The sequence below is a fragment of the Protopterus annectens genome, chromosome 5.part0, assembly GCF_019279795.1.
Source record: "Protopterus annectens isolate FY-2018-M chromosome 5.part0, PAN1.0, whole genome shotgun sequence".
Taxonomy (NCBI): domain Eukaryota; kingdom Metazoa; phylum Chordata; order Ceratodontiformes; family Protopteridae; genus Protopterus; species Protopterus annectens.
In genome coordinates, this window is record NC_056735.1 from 1,290,730,832 (window position 1) to 1,290,748,447 (window position 17,616).

A 17,616-nucleotide genomic window follows, 5' to 3' on the forward strand; every position below is an offset into this window, starting at 1 on the left:
CACGTATATTTTTAGTGTTTTCACATGATGATACATTCATTTAATCGTATTGCAAGCACTGCATTGCTTCCTAATGTTCAAGCTAGGACATCAGTTAGAAATACAGTCAGGGAAAGGTATATAGTGGTAGCAGCACATTGCAAAAGAACATTTAATAACAATAGCAAATTAAACCTTTGGTACAAGTGACAAGAGCCCCTTGTGAAAGCTCCGGATTTATGCTTCATATTTGTTCTGTTCCTCATAAAATCTGTGGTTTTATGGCTTTTTGTGGCAAGTCAGTGAAGGAATGAAGTCAATAAATGACAGGCATTTGAATTTCAGACTTCAAAACCTTTTATTCTATCAATTTTCTAAATTTATAAGGTCAGTATTTGAAATTTGTCCCTATTTTAGGGCTGTAAATATATTCCCCTATTATTGGCTTTGTCCAGGTTTTTTGTGCTAACAGGTTGACTTGAGAGCTATGGTGAGAAGTGAGAACTGACTTCTGTATTCCCCATTGTTGGTGTTGTCCAGGTTTTTTGTGCTAAGAGACTGAGAGCTATGGTAAGACATGAACTGAATTCACTAAATGATAGCCATTTAAGTTCAGGAAACTGCTGATTTGGCATAGTGGTATGTTGCTCTGACTGTAGTGCACAGGGTCCTGAGCCCAGCATACATTTTATTTTAGCAACTTTCCAAAAATTATATAAGCAATGTTTAAAATGTGTCCCTTTTTAGGGCTTTTGTCCCGTCTCCCCCCCCAAAACAATTTGGATTTCTTGTGCTGCAAAGTTGAGAGATACAGTTGAGTATTGAGTGAGTTATACATGGAGCTGAGAGCTTCAGGGAAAGAGAAGTCAGGAAGGTATCAAAGAACTCACGTATGTTTCTTGTTTTGTGTGCAAGGGGTCTATGGCTATGCAACAGCCCAAAGGTAATCTTTATCCACCACTGACCAGATGCATTTTCTTTGGATGTAGTGTAGGTTTCAAATTTTCAATATTGTTTCAATGAATGAGTTTCAAGGGCAGAGAAGTTTTAATGCTATGTTTATTTTCATTGTGAGACAGTATTGCTTTGTTAGCAGGTATCTAGTAATGTTTGTGCATTGTGCTATAAAATGTTAAATAAAATCCAAATAATCAATGTAGAAGTAAAGCAGTATGCACATTAGTATTTATGGTAAATGGGGTGAAATAGCCAGGTAATGGGACATTGGAATGGCTGCAGGGGGACGCTGGTGCCATATTTTGGTTGCCTGTTCTTCAGTTTGCATTTGAAAGTTGGTATCCCATAATTCCAGTGGGTGGGGTTACATTATGTATGCTAATTTTATGTTAATTAGCGTACAGATTTGTACCTATTTTTCATGGGCCTTGTCCAGATTTTTGATGATTCCAGGTTGAGAGGTATGACACACACACACACACACACACACACACACACACGCACGCACGCATGCACACACACACACACACACACACACACACACACACACACACACACACACACACACACACACACACACATACACACACAGGTGCCATTAAAAATCTTGAGTACCTGTATTGTTGACTAGCCAGCTGGTCAACCGGTAAGTGAGGTCGACCATCCCCAGGAAGAGGAGTATTCCCTTTCCCAAGGACTGTGCAATCTAGAGTTAGTATATATAATTTGAAGGGAGTATGAGTGGTATGGGGGAGGGGGTCCCAACTACAAGAAATATTGTTTTATTTTTCTAGTTTGAAATTGCATGCACCAAGGCTGTTTCTTGGTGCATGCATAGTGTGATCTTGACTTCCATGTTTTTCAACTATTTGTGGTTGATATTCTTGCTGTTGACTTCATATGTATATTTTATATATGTAAATACGGAACCCGGACAGTCTACCGAAAACCTGTTTCACCGAAAGTGAAACGGGCTGTCACAGTTTTGCGAAAGCACTTTTTATCGAAAAAAGTGCTTTCACCAAACTTTCGTAAAAGTACAGGGAATCGGAGGAAATGGTAGTGGGTGAGATCGGACTACTATGGGAATAAGGGAATATTCCCTTTTCCCCACTGTAGTGCCATGTCGGAGTGAGAATATAAATGTAGGGGGTGTGGGGTGCAGGGGGGTGAAGCCACCCTGCGTAAACATGATGTGTGTGTGTGTGTGTGTGTGTGTGTGTGTGTGTGTGTGTGTGTGTGTGTGTGTGTGTTTGGTGAAAGCAGTTTCGATGCGGTTGGATTCGGACAGTTGGTCTTTCGACCAACTGACCTAGATCCATATATATATATATATATATATATATATATATATATATATATATATATATATTATACTTTTTTTTCCCCAGACACCTGCCATGTGGGAATATCTTTTCAAAAGTTCGTAAGTAAAGCTGGTGGTGGTCTGGAATACACAGCAGGAATCATTAACAGAAGAAATAGAGCAGCTGAAATCACAACTATGCAAGTTCATCTATAGTACTGAAAGATTTAACTTTGAAAGATATTAATAAGCTCATAGATAAGTACTAGACAATCAGTCTACTAGTTATTACAGGTCCATTAATTACATTAACCTGTATTCAGAAGTTTTCCTCCAGCCTCAAGGTAGGTAACATAAAATAGATTGGGGGAGAATTTGAGGCGGCCCATTCAAATATCTGGGCTTATCTTGAAGGTGGCAAGGATGTCACTCTGCTATGTATCCAGAGGTGAGGGATATCTTGAGATATGATGCCTTGTTTAGTTGTTCATGAAGGTTTAGTTCCTTTAACTGGGTATCTGAGGAACAGGAGGTCATAAAGGGTTGGATCTTTCATGGCTCAAAATGCTTGACATAGATCCTCATGTAGGAATTTATAAGAAACAGCTCAGAGAAAGATGGCTGTCAGTCTGCCATAATATTTAAGACTTTTGAGGCCACTGTTATTTTTTGTTAGGAATCCCTAAAGTCTCTCAAGATACTAAAGGGGGCATTAAATTCAATAATGGGTCTGATGTGGTATGAATATATGGGAATTAGGACTTCTTTGGATTTAGAGGAGATCCCTTTAGAAATTAGATGAGACAAATAGAAGGATTTTAAACTATTGCAGAGGCATGACAGTCAAAGGATAAGGAATTCTCAACAAAAAGACCTGCATCATTTACACCACCATCTCACTAGATGGGTGTAACACTTATTTGGCAAGAGAAAATGCTTTTTTACCAAAATTAACCATACTACATTTTGTTTACATTTAATTTGAGACCATTATTCCTTGCACCAGTTATTAAGATGATCTAACTCATGTTGGGTCAGTCAAGCGTGAGTGGAAGTCTGAATAGTAACACCCAATTTACAGTTGTCTGCAAACTTAGATAACTATAGGCCAGGATTGTTGCACTGAAGGTCTGAGAAAAAGAAGCAGACATAGGAGCAGGCTCAGCAATGTACCCTGTATACCACTGGCAACATTTTGGTTTTCATAAGTTTCACCTATGATTCTAAGCACCTGAGGGCTACCAGACAATCAGTTAGCTATCCATCACACAACATAAGGATTTCTCTTCAGATTTGCAAGTCTGTCAATAATGCCTACATAGGGAATAGTATCAAAGGTCTTGGATAGATCCAGATATGCAGAGTGCACTGCATAACTACTATCCACTAGTTTGGTGAGTTTTATAAATAAATTAATAGTGCTGAAGAGGTAGGACCTACCATTAACAAAGCCAAATGGATGAGGGTACAGATTTAAGAGCTTTTTAATGTCCAAATTAAGGAGGCCTGAGATAATAAATTCCATAGCTTTAAGTATACTTATAAGTGAGGCAAATAGGTCTCTAGTTACCAGGGACTGTTATTTGTCTACCCTTGTAGAATTGCATCATTGTGGCAGTTTTCCAGGCTTCAGGAATGTAACCAGTAGAGGGACTTAAATTAAAAGGGTTAAGAAGGAGTTCAGATAGAACATATTTGATATTGACAATCAGGCAACCTGGTATGTTATCCTGGTCCATGGCTGACATATTCTTACTTTTTGAGAGGGTTGAGAGAGCTGACTAGGCTGAGAAGACTTGCTCTATAGTAATTAAAAGGGGTGGATGGGACTGTGGAATCTGTCTAAGAGCATAACTGTAGTAAATTTGCCACCTAGGATACTTCGATTTCTTGGGGTCAGTGTAAGTAGTATTATTGTGGAGTAGCTCTGAACATTGTTGAGCATTACTTCTTAACTTCCTGACATGGTTAAAGAAAGAGTTGTAGTTAATTTTGGTTTTAGTGACATAAAGTTTATATTCTGCTTTGAGCTTCCCAGTTGTTCCTGCAAGCTCTTTACTAGTTTGCTTAAATATGCTCTCAAGGTAGGAAGACTGAGACTTCTCATAAGCATTAAGTAATTTCTTTCTCTTATTATGTGATATATTTATATGTGCTTTCTACCGAATGGGTTTGTTTACAAATTACTCATTATATTGGATGTAGCTGGAGACTGCTTATCAATACAACTATTTAAGTGGGAGGAGAAGTTAGAGACACTGGGATCTATCAGAGGATTGCCATGTAATTTATTTAGATCATCAAGTAACTGAAGAAAGAAGACATTTGTAGGGAAGTTCCACACATTTTAAAGGAAATAGTCACCGTTTTATGATCTACCTTAAGGGAAGGCAATACAAATGCGGGTGGCCATATTTGTAAGGGCAAGATCAAGGGTATTGGGGGCCCTCTTAAACTGGTTAACTATTTGTACAAGGGAGTTAGCATTTATAATGTAAAGGAAGCTTATGGCATGCTGCTGCTGTCAGTGTAGGTTATTTATTTATTTTATTTTGCTTGTTTACCAGGGATGTACACTGACAACAGTAAACCATCTGTAGGCACAGCTCTGTTGACAGTTTACTGATGGTGAGCTGAAGTACTCTGTTAGAAAAGATACTGGGTTTAATGGGGATTTCAGCTAAAGTATTAAGATAGTTACCATGCTCAGAAGAAACAGTGTTCTTTAGTTAGCTATGAAGTAGTAATTAAGCCTAAGGGTGCTCAGAAAAGTGCTGTTCACATCCTAGTGAGGGCAGGTTATTGGAATTAATTCTATGCAGATAAAGAAGGGAGAGGAAGACATGATAAAGGGATTCAATATATGAAAGGAATTAGATGATGAAATAACTTTCCAGAAAAGATGACGTAATAAGCAACAGTGGGAGAATTCAAAGTGGCAGGAAACACTCAATGCTACTATGAAGAACAGATTAGTATTATCTAGTATAATGCAAAGGAAGCTTTAACAGTGAAGTGTGAGAGCGACAGAATCCTTATCACTGTCTGTACTTTTATCTCCAGTCTGTTTAGAGGCATGAGAAAGTGTTTAGTCTCTTTACAGCAAAACTGCGTTTCTCTGAAAACATTTTTGCTGAACTGTGCTTACTCAGGAAAAAACTTCCAAAAGTATCAAAAGATCAAGATTACCCCCCCCCCCCCCCACACACACACACACACACACACACACACAAACACACAAACCACATGTACACAGGTCATGTTGAAGACATCAGTGTTCAACAAAACATTTGGGAAATAGTAATTTTGTAAAACTGTTTATTTTTGTTTATTTGTTAAGTGAGGTAGTACACTGATCACAATGGACCAATTTCAGGCACTGTACAAGTGAATGCAAACATAAACATATAGCTATGAACAATATTAGAAATCATTTTTCAGAGATTAACAGGTAGTAATACATAATACTGACAAAAATTCTACAGGTAAGAACAAACTAGGATTATATACTATGTTTGGAAACATTTTGATGTCCAATTGGGTTTTCAGTTTAGAAGAGATGATGTGGAAGAAGAGATTGGGTTATTGAGTTTAGGGCATGAGGAATTAGGTGATGTGACCCACCTGGTAATACATGCATTGTTTTGGGAGGAGGGCTACATGCTTTGAACTGTGATCTAAATTTGGAGTAGTAAGAAAGGCATTTTAGTAGTGCTAGAATTGAAAATGAGTTGGCTGGTGAAATGTAATTTAGTTTTTGGTGCCTGCAGGCTGCCTGATTGTTGATTGAAAATATCTTCTGAGGTTGAAGGAACAGGTTTTGTAGTTGGTTTTGCTGCAAGAAGGAAGAATGTTTCAAGATGCTACAGTCTGAAAAGAAGTGACCCAAATAAGAGGTTTGATTTTTGCTTGATTGGTAGCCATTTAGCTTTTAAGAGATTAAAACAGTGATAATTACCAGAGTGAGAATCTGTGATGAAATGAAGTATTTTATTTGTGATGCTCAATATGGTAGATGTGTTTTTGCTGAAAGCTATGGCTAAGATGGGCAGACTATATTCAAGCTGCACTAAAAGGACTCTTTGTCTATAGCAGCTGCTGTCTGTTCATTTAGGTAAGGACAGATTTTCCTAACCCAGTATGTAATTAACTTTGTTTCTATTTCTTTATGCTTGAGTTTGGAAGTAAAGAGTTTGTTCCAGTTAAATACTAAGATATTTGAAAAATGTTGATGTTTCATTTGGAGTGTTGTTAATGTAATTGATATCTAGAGATTTTGGAAATTTGATCAGTTTTAGTGAGCTCCAAAATGCATGCTTTTAGTTTTAGTGGGGGTTGAACACTTGTTTATGTTTATTTAATCATTTGATAAGGGAGTGTAGGTCATTTTTAGGTTGGATTTCAATGTCAGAGCAGTAGAGTTTGCCCCTAAATATTACCCTATCATCTACATATAATATCAGATATAAATGTATGAGGTCAAGGGAAAGTTTGTTAGTAAACATCAGGAAAAACAAAGGGGCAAGTAGGGATCTGTAAGATACTCCTTTGCATTGAAGAGCCTCTTTATGTATGCATGCATGTATGTACATACACACACACACACACACACACACACACACACACACACACACACACACACACACACATAGGTTCATAGGTGTGTAGTAGGCCAACGGCCCTGGAGCCTTTACAAGCCTAGCCCATAGAAGTGCCTTGGCATCATGCCACCGTTAGTTCTCGGTGCTTCTATCAAGTAGATTAATCCATAGTTATTAAGAAAATCAAGTGCAAATGTACATGAAGGAATCAAAACATAAAGCAATAACAAAGAATATAACAAAAAGCAAACAACCATATTAGGTAAGAAAATACAAGTTTTTTGAGTCTGTCCATGTAGGGCATGTTTTTAAGGCCTACGATCCTCTTCGTGAGGTACTTTTGTGGCCTTTCCAGCTGTTGCAGTTGTTTAGTGAGGTACATGCCAAATGGTCTACTGAAGGAAGAGTAGAGAGAGATAATGACCTCTTTCTTCCTGGATGCAAAAGCCTTGGTAATGAGATGTGCCACATAGAAGGACATTCTGACCACAGTGGCAATGTGGTGTTCGAAGAATTGGTTGCTGTCAACTTGTGTCCCCAGATCTCTTATAACACCTTCAGTGTTCAGTGGGCTACCATCAATGTGGTAATTAGTGGGAACTGAGTTTTTCCCAAAGGGAATGACAAAATTTTTGGCATTAAGCTTAAGGTCATGGTTTCGACACCAGTTGTTGGTCTCAGTGAGGCATTTCTGTAGGATGTCTACATTACTTGGGGAGTTAATAATGGCTCCCAGCTTGCAATAGTTGATGAAATTGGTCAGCCAGAGTCCATCCGTGTTGGCCTGGACTTCTGAGAAGTAGATGCCAAACAGGAGAGGACCCTGGACTGATCCCTGTGGGACTTCACTCGTGACTGGTCAGCAGTCTGACTTGGAGTCTGTTAATTTCAAACTGTGGGTTCTATCTGTAAGCCAGTTTGCAACCCACCTAGTGATATAGCGGTTGATGCCTAGTTTGGAGAGTCTATCAATAATTCCTGAGTGGGGAATGGTATCAAAGGCCTTGACCAGATTGAGGTAGGCTGTATGAACTGCCTTGCCCTCATCCACAGCTCTGGTGACTAACAAAGAAGTCAAGCAAGTTGAGCAGGCATGATCTACCCTTCATAAAACCAAATTGCATGAGATCCAGAGTTTGGAGGTTCCCTACATCCTTGTTAATTAGGTCCATGATGATGCGCTCCATAGCTTTACATATCAGACTCATTAGGCTAATGGGGCGATAATTCCCAGGGTCTGTAGTTGCTCCCTCTTTATGGAGAGAGATGACTGTAGGAGTGCGCCATTCTGTAGGGACAAAGCCTGAGGTGAGGCTGTGATTGAACAGGGCACACAGGTGTGGTGGCAGTGCACTTTGTAGTTCATGTAGAACACAGACAGAGAAATTGTTGGGTCCCATGGAAGCTGTATTCTTGGCCTTGGAGCTGCATTAGCTTTAACCTGTGCTGCAGTAATGCTGGGCACCTGGCATTCTTCCAGTATTGTAATTGGTCCTTTGGGGGGGGGGGTAACGTTAGCACTGAATCTGTCGGCCAGTATGTTGGCAATATCTGTTGGCTCAGTATAGGAGGTACCATTGTGTAGTAACTCAGGGCAAATCTGGGTATTGCTGTGGAGATTCCTGATATAACTGTGGAAGGCTTTGTGGTTGTTTGTAGTGTCTGCTGCAATTCTGCCTTCATAACTAGCTTTAGAGGTTTTGATGAGGGATCTCAACTTTTTGTTGAGGCTAATAAGGGAGTTTTTCCAGTCTTGGGACTTCACTGTTTTTCTGCAACAGTTTCTTCCTTCTGTTGTAGAGTTTGCTAATAGCAGGGGACCACCAGATTGGCTTCCTTTATTTGGAGGAGAGTGTCTTGGTTTTGTTGGGTATGGCTAGTTCCATGCATTTATGTACGTGTTTGTACAGTGCATTGATGTATGATTCGGCGGTCATGCACCTATTTTCCATTTGCATGAGTGCCGTGAAGTTAGAAAACTCTGTTTTTAGGAGCCCAAAGTCAGCTTTGGAGAAGTTTTTCATGGTGGTTACCTTTGCTGGTGGTGTGGTTGAGATGTGAATTTCCATGGTAATTAGGTTGTGGTCGGATCTAACCCGGGAGGAATTGACTATTGGTGTTGAGCAATGGTTGCCCATGTCAGTAATAACCAAGTCAAGGATGTTGCTTCCTCTAGTGGGGGGTAAGAATGAGCTGGTCCAACTCATTGGAATTAATGAATTCCAGGAAGCGTTGGGCAAGTGTATTAGTGTATCAGTAGTTTTCCTAGTTGATGGAAGGGTAGTTGAAGTCACTTAGTATGAGAGTGTTGGGTTGGACCCTAATAGTTTCCAGGGTGTTTAGGAACATGGAATGAGAGTCTTGGGACGTGGCTGGAGACTTATAGCAGGCTATGACCTGAATAACCGTCTTACCCACTGTTAGTTGTACCTGAAGTATCTCTGATGCATTATACTGGGTTACTAGTCTGGAGGTGTGCATATCCTTTATGAATATGGAGACGCCACTGCCTTTGGAGCTTCAGTCCATTTTCTAGAGCCAAAAGATGTGGAATGAGTTATAGCCTGGTGGCACAGGGGTGCTTTCTGCTGCTTTAAACCAGGTCTCCGTTACAGCACAAATGTCGATGTTCACCATTTTGAGGAGTGATTCGAGTGAGTGCATCTTGAGATTTAGAATTCTAGCATTGAGCAGCATGACCCTCAGATTGCATTTATTCATAGCTGTTATGGTGGTAATTTGGTCTTTGGAACACCGCCTAAAAAAAGTACTATAGGGGTGGCAAGAGCCTTAGCCAGTATCCGGAAACCTAGGGGGTTGACAGATGCAGGCCATCTCTGGCAAAGCATCGAGGTCTGTCAATCATGTCATCCCAAGCAGACAGATACTGGATCCCCTAGAATGATACCAGAAACTTAGCCAATTGTTGAAGTCAATCATTTTCTGCTTGTACTGCAGCTTATTCTGGATGATGGTAGGATGCTGCTCAGGGCTAGGTTCATAACTGCCTGGGCCACCTAGTCCTAGAGCCTGTTTTGACTCTGAAAAAATTGCTGGATAAAATGTCTTTGAACCAAGGGGATGCTTCTTTGTTTACCCCCATTTTTGTCATGCTGTAAAGAAGAACAGTGTGGTTGATGAAACTGAAGGCAATTGTGAGAGAGCACCTGTAAAGCTGTGTTTGTCCATGTTTAGTAAAATATTATATGTGAGAGTCCTTAGGGAGCTATAGTTATGGTGCTCTGGCCTGCCCAAAAGCTATGTTATTTTATGGAGAAAAGGTGAAACTGTTGGATATATTTAATGAGTTGGACGCAGAGGATTTCTGCAAGAATTTTGCCAAGGATAGGCAGAATGTAGATGGGATGAAAGTGTAAGGAATTTTCAAGTTTTGCTTGTTTTAGCAGAGGCTTTAGCCAATGCCATTTTCCAGATATGAAGCATGGTATTTTCAGACAGCAGAGGTTGGCTGCAGAGTTGAAATAGAGGAATGGTAAGGTAATCTTTGCAGAAGGTTATGAACCAGGGATGAGGGTTATTAGCCTCTGTGATAAACTGGACCAGTGGGGCTTTAGATTTAATTTGTTTAAAGTGGAAGGGTGGTATGAATGGGGGTGTGGAAGGTGGATGTGAGGAATTGGTAGAGTAGACCCTACTGAATTAAAAAAGATTGTGAATTTTATTTTGTAAAGAGTTTTTCTGTAAACAGATATGTTTTTTGCTTGAATGGTAGTCATTTGGCTTTTAAGAGACTTAAGACAGCTGTATTCACCAGAGAGAAGGGTAACTTGTACATTAAAGGGTAACATGAAGAGTATTGTTATGATGGGGTTTGAGGTCAGTTAGTAGGTTTATCTTATTTCAAAAATATTTAGATTTTCCTAGTGAGCAGAGCTGTTTGGATTTAAGATGGTTGGCTTTGGTTCTGCATATGACTTTCATGGAAGATTGCTTAATTTTTTTTTCTGTACCTCTGGGATGCAGTTCTATTTCCATGTATGCCAAGATTCATATCCTTTTGAGAAATTCCTTACATTCCTTTGTCATCCAGTCAATTCTGTTATGGTTGAGTAGTCTTTTAATCAAGGGAAAAAATTTATGCTTGAAATTAAAGAAGGTTTTAGGTGAGGGTTTTGGATGCAATGTTGTGATCTTCAGAGGAAAGTACACTAGGACAGTCTATAGAGGAGCGGTGAACTTTTAGTTTTTTATTATTATTGGTAGATTTTGGACTGAATGAAAGAAATTGAGAAAGGAATTTGAGAGACTGGCTATTGATGTTGAAGGTAACTGGGCAGTGGTCACTAAAATTAGATGGATGGTTGGCTACAGAATAAGTGATTTATAGGCTGTTAATAATTAGAATACCATAAATGGATTGATGATTGTTTTGCAAGTTTGGTCATGTTGGCTCATTAATAAGTTGGATGTGGTCAAGATCAACAAGGAATTCAGATATGTCATTAGATGGTGAAGGAAATTAAGATTAGAATCTCTGCAACTGATAACACTGTTATTCTTGGGAGAGGCAGAACTGATGTTAAAAATGAAAGATTTTAAGTTATTAAGGGAAGAAGGGGTAAAATAAAAGTGACGGCTAGGAGGAATTTGTTTTAGCGGAACTGAAAGTAATTTGGGGCTGCGGTCTGAGGCATTAGCTTGAGAAATTACTACTCTATAAATCCCACCTCAATCCTAGATTTATATCCAATTCTCTGCACTGTTGCCTGGTATGAAATCATAGAGGGAAGAAGTTGCTGAAAATTAGGAGAATTGCTCTGAGCTGTGATTAAGAAGCAATGTCAGGAGAGTGGAAGGAAAGGAAGACACTAATTAGATCAAGTTTATTTCTAATACTTTGAGCATTTAGTAAAGTCCATGTCCTGGAGGATGTGTTATTCCAGTTTGGGCCAAATATGTTGCTAAATGAGCCAGGGTTTGCTTTGATATCACCCCTATTTAGGTGTATAAAGACTATTGCTGTAAACTTGAAGAGATATTTGGGAATGTTTGCTAGAATGAGTTTGGGTTTAGTGGCATTAGAAATGAAGAAGCCCTGTAAACCTGCTAGAGAATCAGTATAGAAATAGTGCATAGTGTGGGTGTAATAAAAGACTATTGATAAGTGGATAGGATGATATGATGGGATATGCTGATATGTTTGTGAAAGAGAGTGTGGCTGATGAGGGTGTGGGGGTTAGATGGGAATTATTACGGAGAAAAGCAGTAAGGAAGGGATGGATAACATGATGAATAGCTAGATAATTATTAGCAGTGTAGTGTAATATATATTTAAGAAAACATTAGGGAGTGGTGAATGTGTGAGAGATGACGTGCAATAACGGTACTAAGAGGTATTAGTTGAAACCAATGAGTAATGGTTAAAGTCTGGTCTTAATAGGTGTGTCTTTGGGAAACTTTTGTGTGGAATAAGTAGGGTCTTTGTTGGAGTCTGTAGCTAAAATGTATGAGTTCATGTGGAAGAAATTAGGTTTAGACGGACAGGTCAGTTGAGTAGATTTTTTTCATAGGGAAATCATGAAAGATAAAGGTTTTGTGTGAGATATGTGTCTGCAAGGACTGATAAAGGTAACTGGAAGTTGAACAGACTCAGTTTTAATTTGTACAAGTTTAATTGGGCAAGAATATATTCAGTTAGTAAGGTGCAGGGGGGTAATGATGACAGAGCAGTGGGGCAGATATGATAATGGCAGAAATAAACTTGTTAAAAGATTTGACGTTAGGAGGAGTAGAGTATGACATGAACATGAGAAGGGGAGAAGATGATATACATTCGAAGATGTGGGGGAGGTGGGAGAACTGGGGTGGAACGGGAGAGAATCTAGTCACAACTCTGGTGCTAGTGGGAGTCAGTATGTACATGCAGGACATTGTCTAGGGTCAGTGCTAAACCCACAATCAACATAGTTCAGGTGATGTAGAACTGAAAAGTGGAAAGATAAATAGAAGCTTGTTTACACTGACAAAACAGGGTTTATAGACAGAGAACTGTAAATAGACCTATTGTCTTAAAATAATGGATAAAGAGTAGTACCAGTCTGTTTTAAACTTGGATCTGAAGTTATTAATCAGGGCAAATATTATGACCTGCTGCTGTCTTATTAAAAACTAAAACCAAAGGTCAAACAATACATGCTTGTGAAAGAAAATTATAGCCCCAGACACATAGCAGGATTACAACACACTGCTGTTCTGGGCTGGGCACACACAAATTTACACACTCACAGTCGTATTTGTCAGTGTATTGAAGCAGTTGGGCTCCTATTACTTGATAACATTTAGTGAACCCATTCTGCTTTAAGACTGCAAGTAATGTGGCTTTGGTTCCACATCCCTTCCAGATGGTTCTTTGTGGCACACCTTTCCACAGTACTTTTACTGCATCTTGACTGCTTTATCCTTAAGTGCCACTTTCTTAGTCCTCTTTTTCACTTTTCATTTTTTCCATAATCCTCACATTCCTATCAAATGTTGAAGGGGGTCAGGTTTTATGGTTCTAGTATTAGACCAACATTTCCACTCATGCTGTTATTTGTACATACTCAGGCTGGATTTGCTGTAATCCATTTCAGAAAAAAAAAAGACACACCCTATAAGTGAGTGCCATTGTTCCAGAAAAGGGGGGCATATATGCCTTCAGTTCTCTTCCTAAAGAGGTACTAACTTTTAAAAACATGACAGACTTCATACAAAATGTATAGGCTTAAACACATTTCTTAATATTAGTGGAAAACATGCCTGTGATGGGAAATTGACATTCCAAGTTGGCCAAGCAATCCTTACCAACCATTTCAATTTATGCTTCTATTCTGGTTAGTGACTTTCTTAGCATAACTTCCCCCTTGTTATCTACTTCTGCAAGTGTACCCATTTCCCATTTAATCATCCCACCTTGGCTATGAAGCATAGTTCCATTGTCTACATAGCTGGCTGCATACTGATTGTTGGGGGATGCTTTCAGCATTCATAACATCTGAAGTGTCAAAAAGAATTAGCTTCCTGCTTGTGGATTGGCTGTGATCATTTCTGACTTCAGTTACCAATCATTTCTGTCTTCAGTTACCATAAAAACAGTACCCGCTATTCTTCTTGCAAAGCTAAATAATTCTTTATTATTATTATTTATTTATTTTTATAATAAGCGGGGTAGTGCTCTGATGTCAATGGACTACATGTAGGTACAGCCCAGGTGAACAGGATCACATAAAAAATGAATAAAACATATTTACAGATACAATGATATGTTAATATATCTATATGTCTCTCTATATGTATATATATATAATATATATATATATATATATATGTGTGTGTGTGTGTGTGTATATATATATATATATATATATATATATATATATATATATATATATATATATATAGAGAGAGAGAGAGATAGATGTCACACACACACACACACACACACACACACACACACACACACACACACACACACACACACACACACACACACACACACACACACACACACATACTTTCACAGAAAAGCATGGATTGCAAATGTACACTTCAGTATCTTCCCCACAGGCTGTTCCACATTTTTTGCAAGAATAAAGTTTCTGTTTACTTTAGAAGATGAACTTAGAGTGGGTATGATTATTGTATTTGTTCATGCAGGAAGTGAAATTGACTGCTGTTGACTTTTCTAGTGCTTATGTTTTTTTTTTTTTTTGGTTGGGTGTATTTAAATACTATACAACAAAAGACAGACAGAAACTTTTAGCAGTGTGAAATGCATATTTTACACTGCCAGATCAGATAACAGAATGCAGAGCATATCACTTTGTATTTATTATATTGTTTGTGAGGGTCACTAAAGGAGACTTAGAAGAGGAAGGTTGTTAAGTATTGTCTGCACAATACTAAAATATACTTCCATGAAGTATTTACCAACAGTCTATTGCAATTTCTATAAACCGTTAAAAGTAGCAGCACAGAGAACAAGCAGTGGTATCTCTATGCCTGCCTTCCATTTGGCCATGCTTTTAATATAACCTTACCTGTATTTTTAGAAATAGCACTAGACATACTAAATAAGAGGCCTGGTTTCACATCTTATCAAACTTTTCTTTTCTCTGTCAAATGCACCACCTGCTTGTAACACACAACACAGAATGACTGTTTTTAAGAGAAATAAAATGTTTAAACTATAATGGAGTTGCAACAATTAGATTTTTTTTTGAAAGTTCAAATGTGAGTTCTGTTTCTAATACCACTGTACTGTAAAGCAAGTCAGTTGCATTCAACTCAAGTAATACAGATTTTTTTTCCGTCTGTAGGTCCAAAATAATATGTGAACCACTGAGCAACTCCGTAGTGGTGTGAACAGTCATAAACAAGAAGTGTTCCTTCCATGCCATCTCTTGAATTAAAAATTATACTCACCCCCATTGGATTTACCATTCTTATCTAATCTGTTGTTGAAGCATTTTGACATGAGCAACAAACTGGAAATCTTCAGCATTCATGTAATAAAACAAATCAAACATCAGTGACTCCAAAGTAATCGTTATTTTAGGGCAGTTCCAATGCTGGTTGCTAAGCAGCCATAAACAGCCTAGATAGCAGAAGTCCTTGCAGCAAAGTAAAAACAAACAATGCTAGAAGCAGAGTCTTTTCAGGTATATAAAGAAAAGTAAATTCATTCATTAAGCCAGTTTAGTCAATGCATGTTTATTTCTTTATTATTTTTGAGGTCATCGTCAAGAATTGCTACATAAAGAGATGCATGGGTTACTGAAAAAATGAACATTTAATGTAGAAAAATGTTTATATTGAGCTTAATGCTGTATGTCACAAATTGCATTCTGTTTGGAATGGTGATACACACAATACAATCAGCTTCTTATCAGTTAACTACCTTATTTATCCCAGCCTTTTAACTATGAAACCCATTCATTTATTAAATACATTTTAAACAAAGTTAAATGCAACTCCTTTCAATCTACATTTGTTTTCTACTGTTGAATATAATGGATTGGTTTTCTTTTTGCAGTGTGTACCTCATGTGCTAGTTTGTTGTTTTTCAGTCATGTTTGGCTTTTCCACTTCTAAACAGCTATGCATTTTTTAACTAAGTAAATGCAGATAACACAAATCAAACCTGACGTACTTCATTTTTCCCTTTCAGGACAGTGCAGCAGAATAAAATGAATCAGAAGGTAGTAGCAGACTGTGAACAGAAGTGTTAAGAGGGAATAGCTTATGTGGAGTGGATTAAGAGGGAATAGCTTATGTGGAGTGGATGGTTACCATATATTCAGTTACAGATAGCATGCATTTAGCCATTTATTTGTTGATTTACCCTTTATTGTTGCTGAGCTCCAAACATGCTCAAAGGCAAAGTCCTGAAATCATAACAGGTACAAGCATGCAAAATCTGAAGGTAATGCTACTCAATGCTAATTCCAGTAATAATGGCCACACAGGTACACCTTGGATGGCATTAATCCCTATGTCACCCAATGGGTTGCTAAAGATACTCTACAAAGGGCCATAGAGTAGTAATTTGAACTGTTCATGGTCAGACAGTCATAGTTCTGTCATTCAAGCTCAGTTAAATATCATGAAAAAAAATCTGCTGTTAGTTATCCTTTATTATACTGTGAAGCAAGGTGTACTTTTTAAAGGCAACAGATATCTGTGTGGATGAGTCTGCATATATCATTATAAGTGAATTGTAGGATCATGAAATGATGTTTACATATTTCCAAATCTACATTGCATAAAGTGCATCACATAGCTAAAACTACTTCAGCAGTGCTTTAATTATCACTGCTGCAGTAACCTTAGTTATATGGGTTGTATCCTGTCAATGGTATAACAACTGTCCAGCTTCCAAAGCTTCAGGGCACCTTCCACGTGCCCAAACTGTTTGCAGCTCAAGCTGAGATGTCTAAAAGACAAGTTTGGGCACCATGCACTTCAGAGCTTTCCTATTAGCAGAGAGACAGGGGCTGAGCCCTGAAAGGACAATGATAGGAAGAACAAAAAAAAAAATAAATAACCACACCCCAGCATAAACAACACACACACACACACACACACACACACACACACACACACACACACACACACACACACACACACACACACACACAGAAACATATGCACACACACATACACACACAGATACACATGCACAAACACACATACACACACACACACACACACACACACACACACACACACACACACACACACACACACACACACACACACACACACACACAATTATATTTGTTTTCCAGGATAGAATACTGATCATCATTGACATTTCAGCTTTTCCAGGGGGCAGTGTCTGGTTAAGTGACTTGCTCAGAGTCACACAGTTAGGCAATGCAGGCTGAGGGAATCAAACTTTGCAAAAAAAAAAAAAAAAAGACCAGGAGGATGGAGGGAGGGAGCAGCTACTGTAGCTGTCATCATATCATTCAAACAAATACTGTTATGGCATGCTTACTTACAAAACTGTACTATGTTCATCATACTGATCACCGCTGCAGTAGCCTAGCTAACTACAATTGGGAGGTGGAAGGGGAAGAGTTCAGGAGTCCCTGGACAGTGGTCCTTTCAAAGCTTTGTCTAGACCTAGAGAAGGAATTAAGCTTAAAGTGCTTTGTAAAAGTATGTACAGAGAACTAAGCTGCACCTTCTAGAATGCTTCTAAAATCTAACCCTTTCCAAAAGCCATAGATGAACCTGAGGACCTGGTAGAGTGGGTCTTGACCTGCC

The 17,616-nt window shown here is 38.5% G+C and overlaps 1 protein-coding gene across 1 annotated transcript in view; it reads right to left on the reverse strand.

The window, feature by feature from the left end:
* The window catches only part of LOC122802354 (ankyrin and armadillo repeat-containing protein-like), a 1,115,117-nt gene extending 1,099,719 nt beyond the window's left edge, over window positions 1-15,398 (reverse strand). The window contains exon 1 of the mRNA XM_044071991.1: window positions 15,268-15,398. The gene's annotated coding sequence lies outside the window, so the exon portion shown is untranslated. The remainder of the gene's footprint in view (window positions 1-15,267) is intronic.
* Between the last annotated feature and the right edge of the window lie 2,218 nt (window positions 15,399-17,616).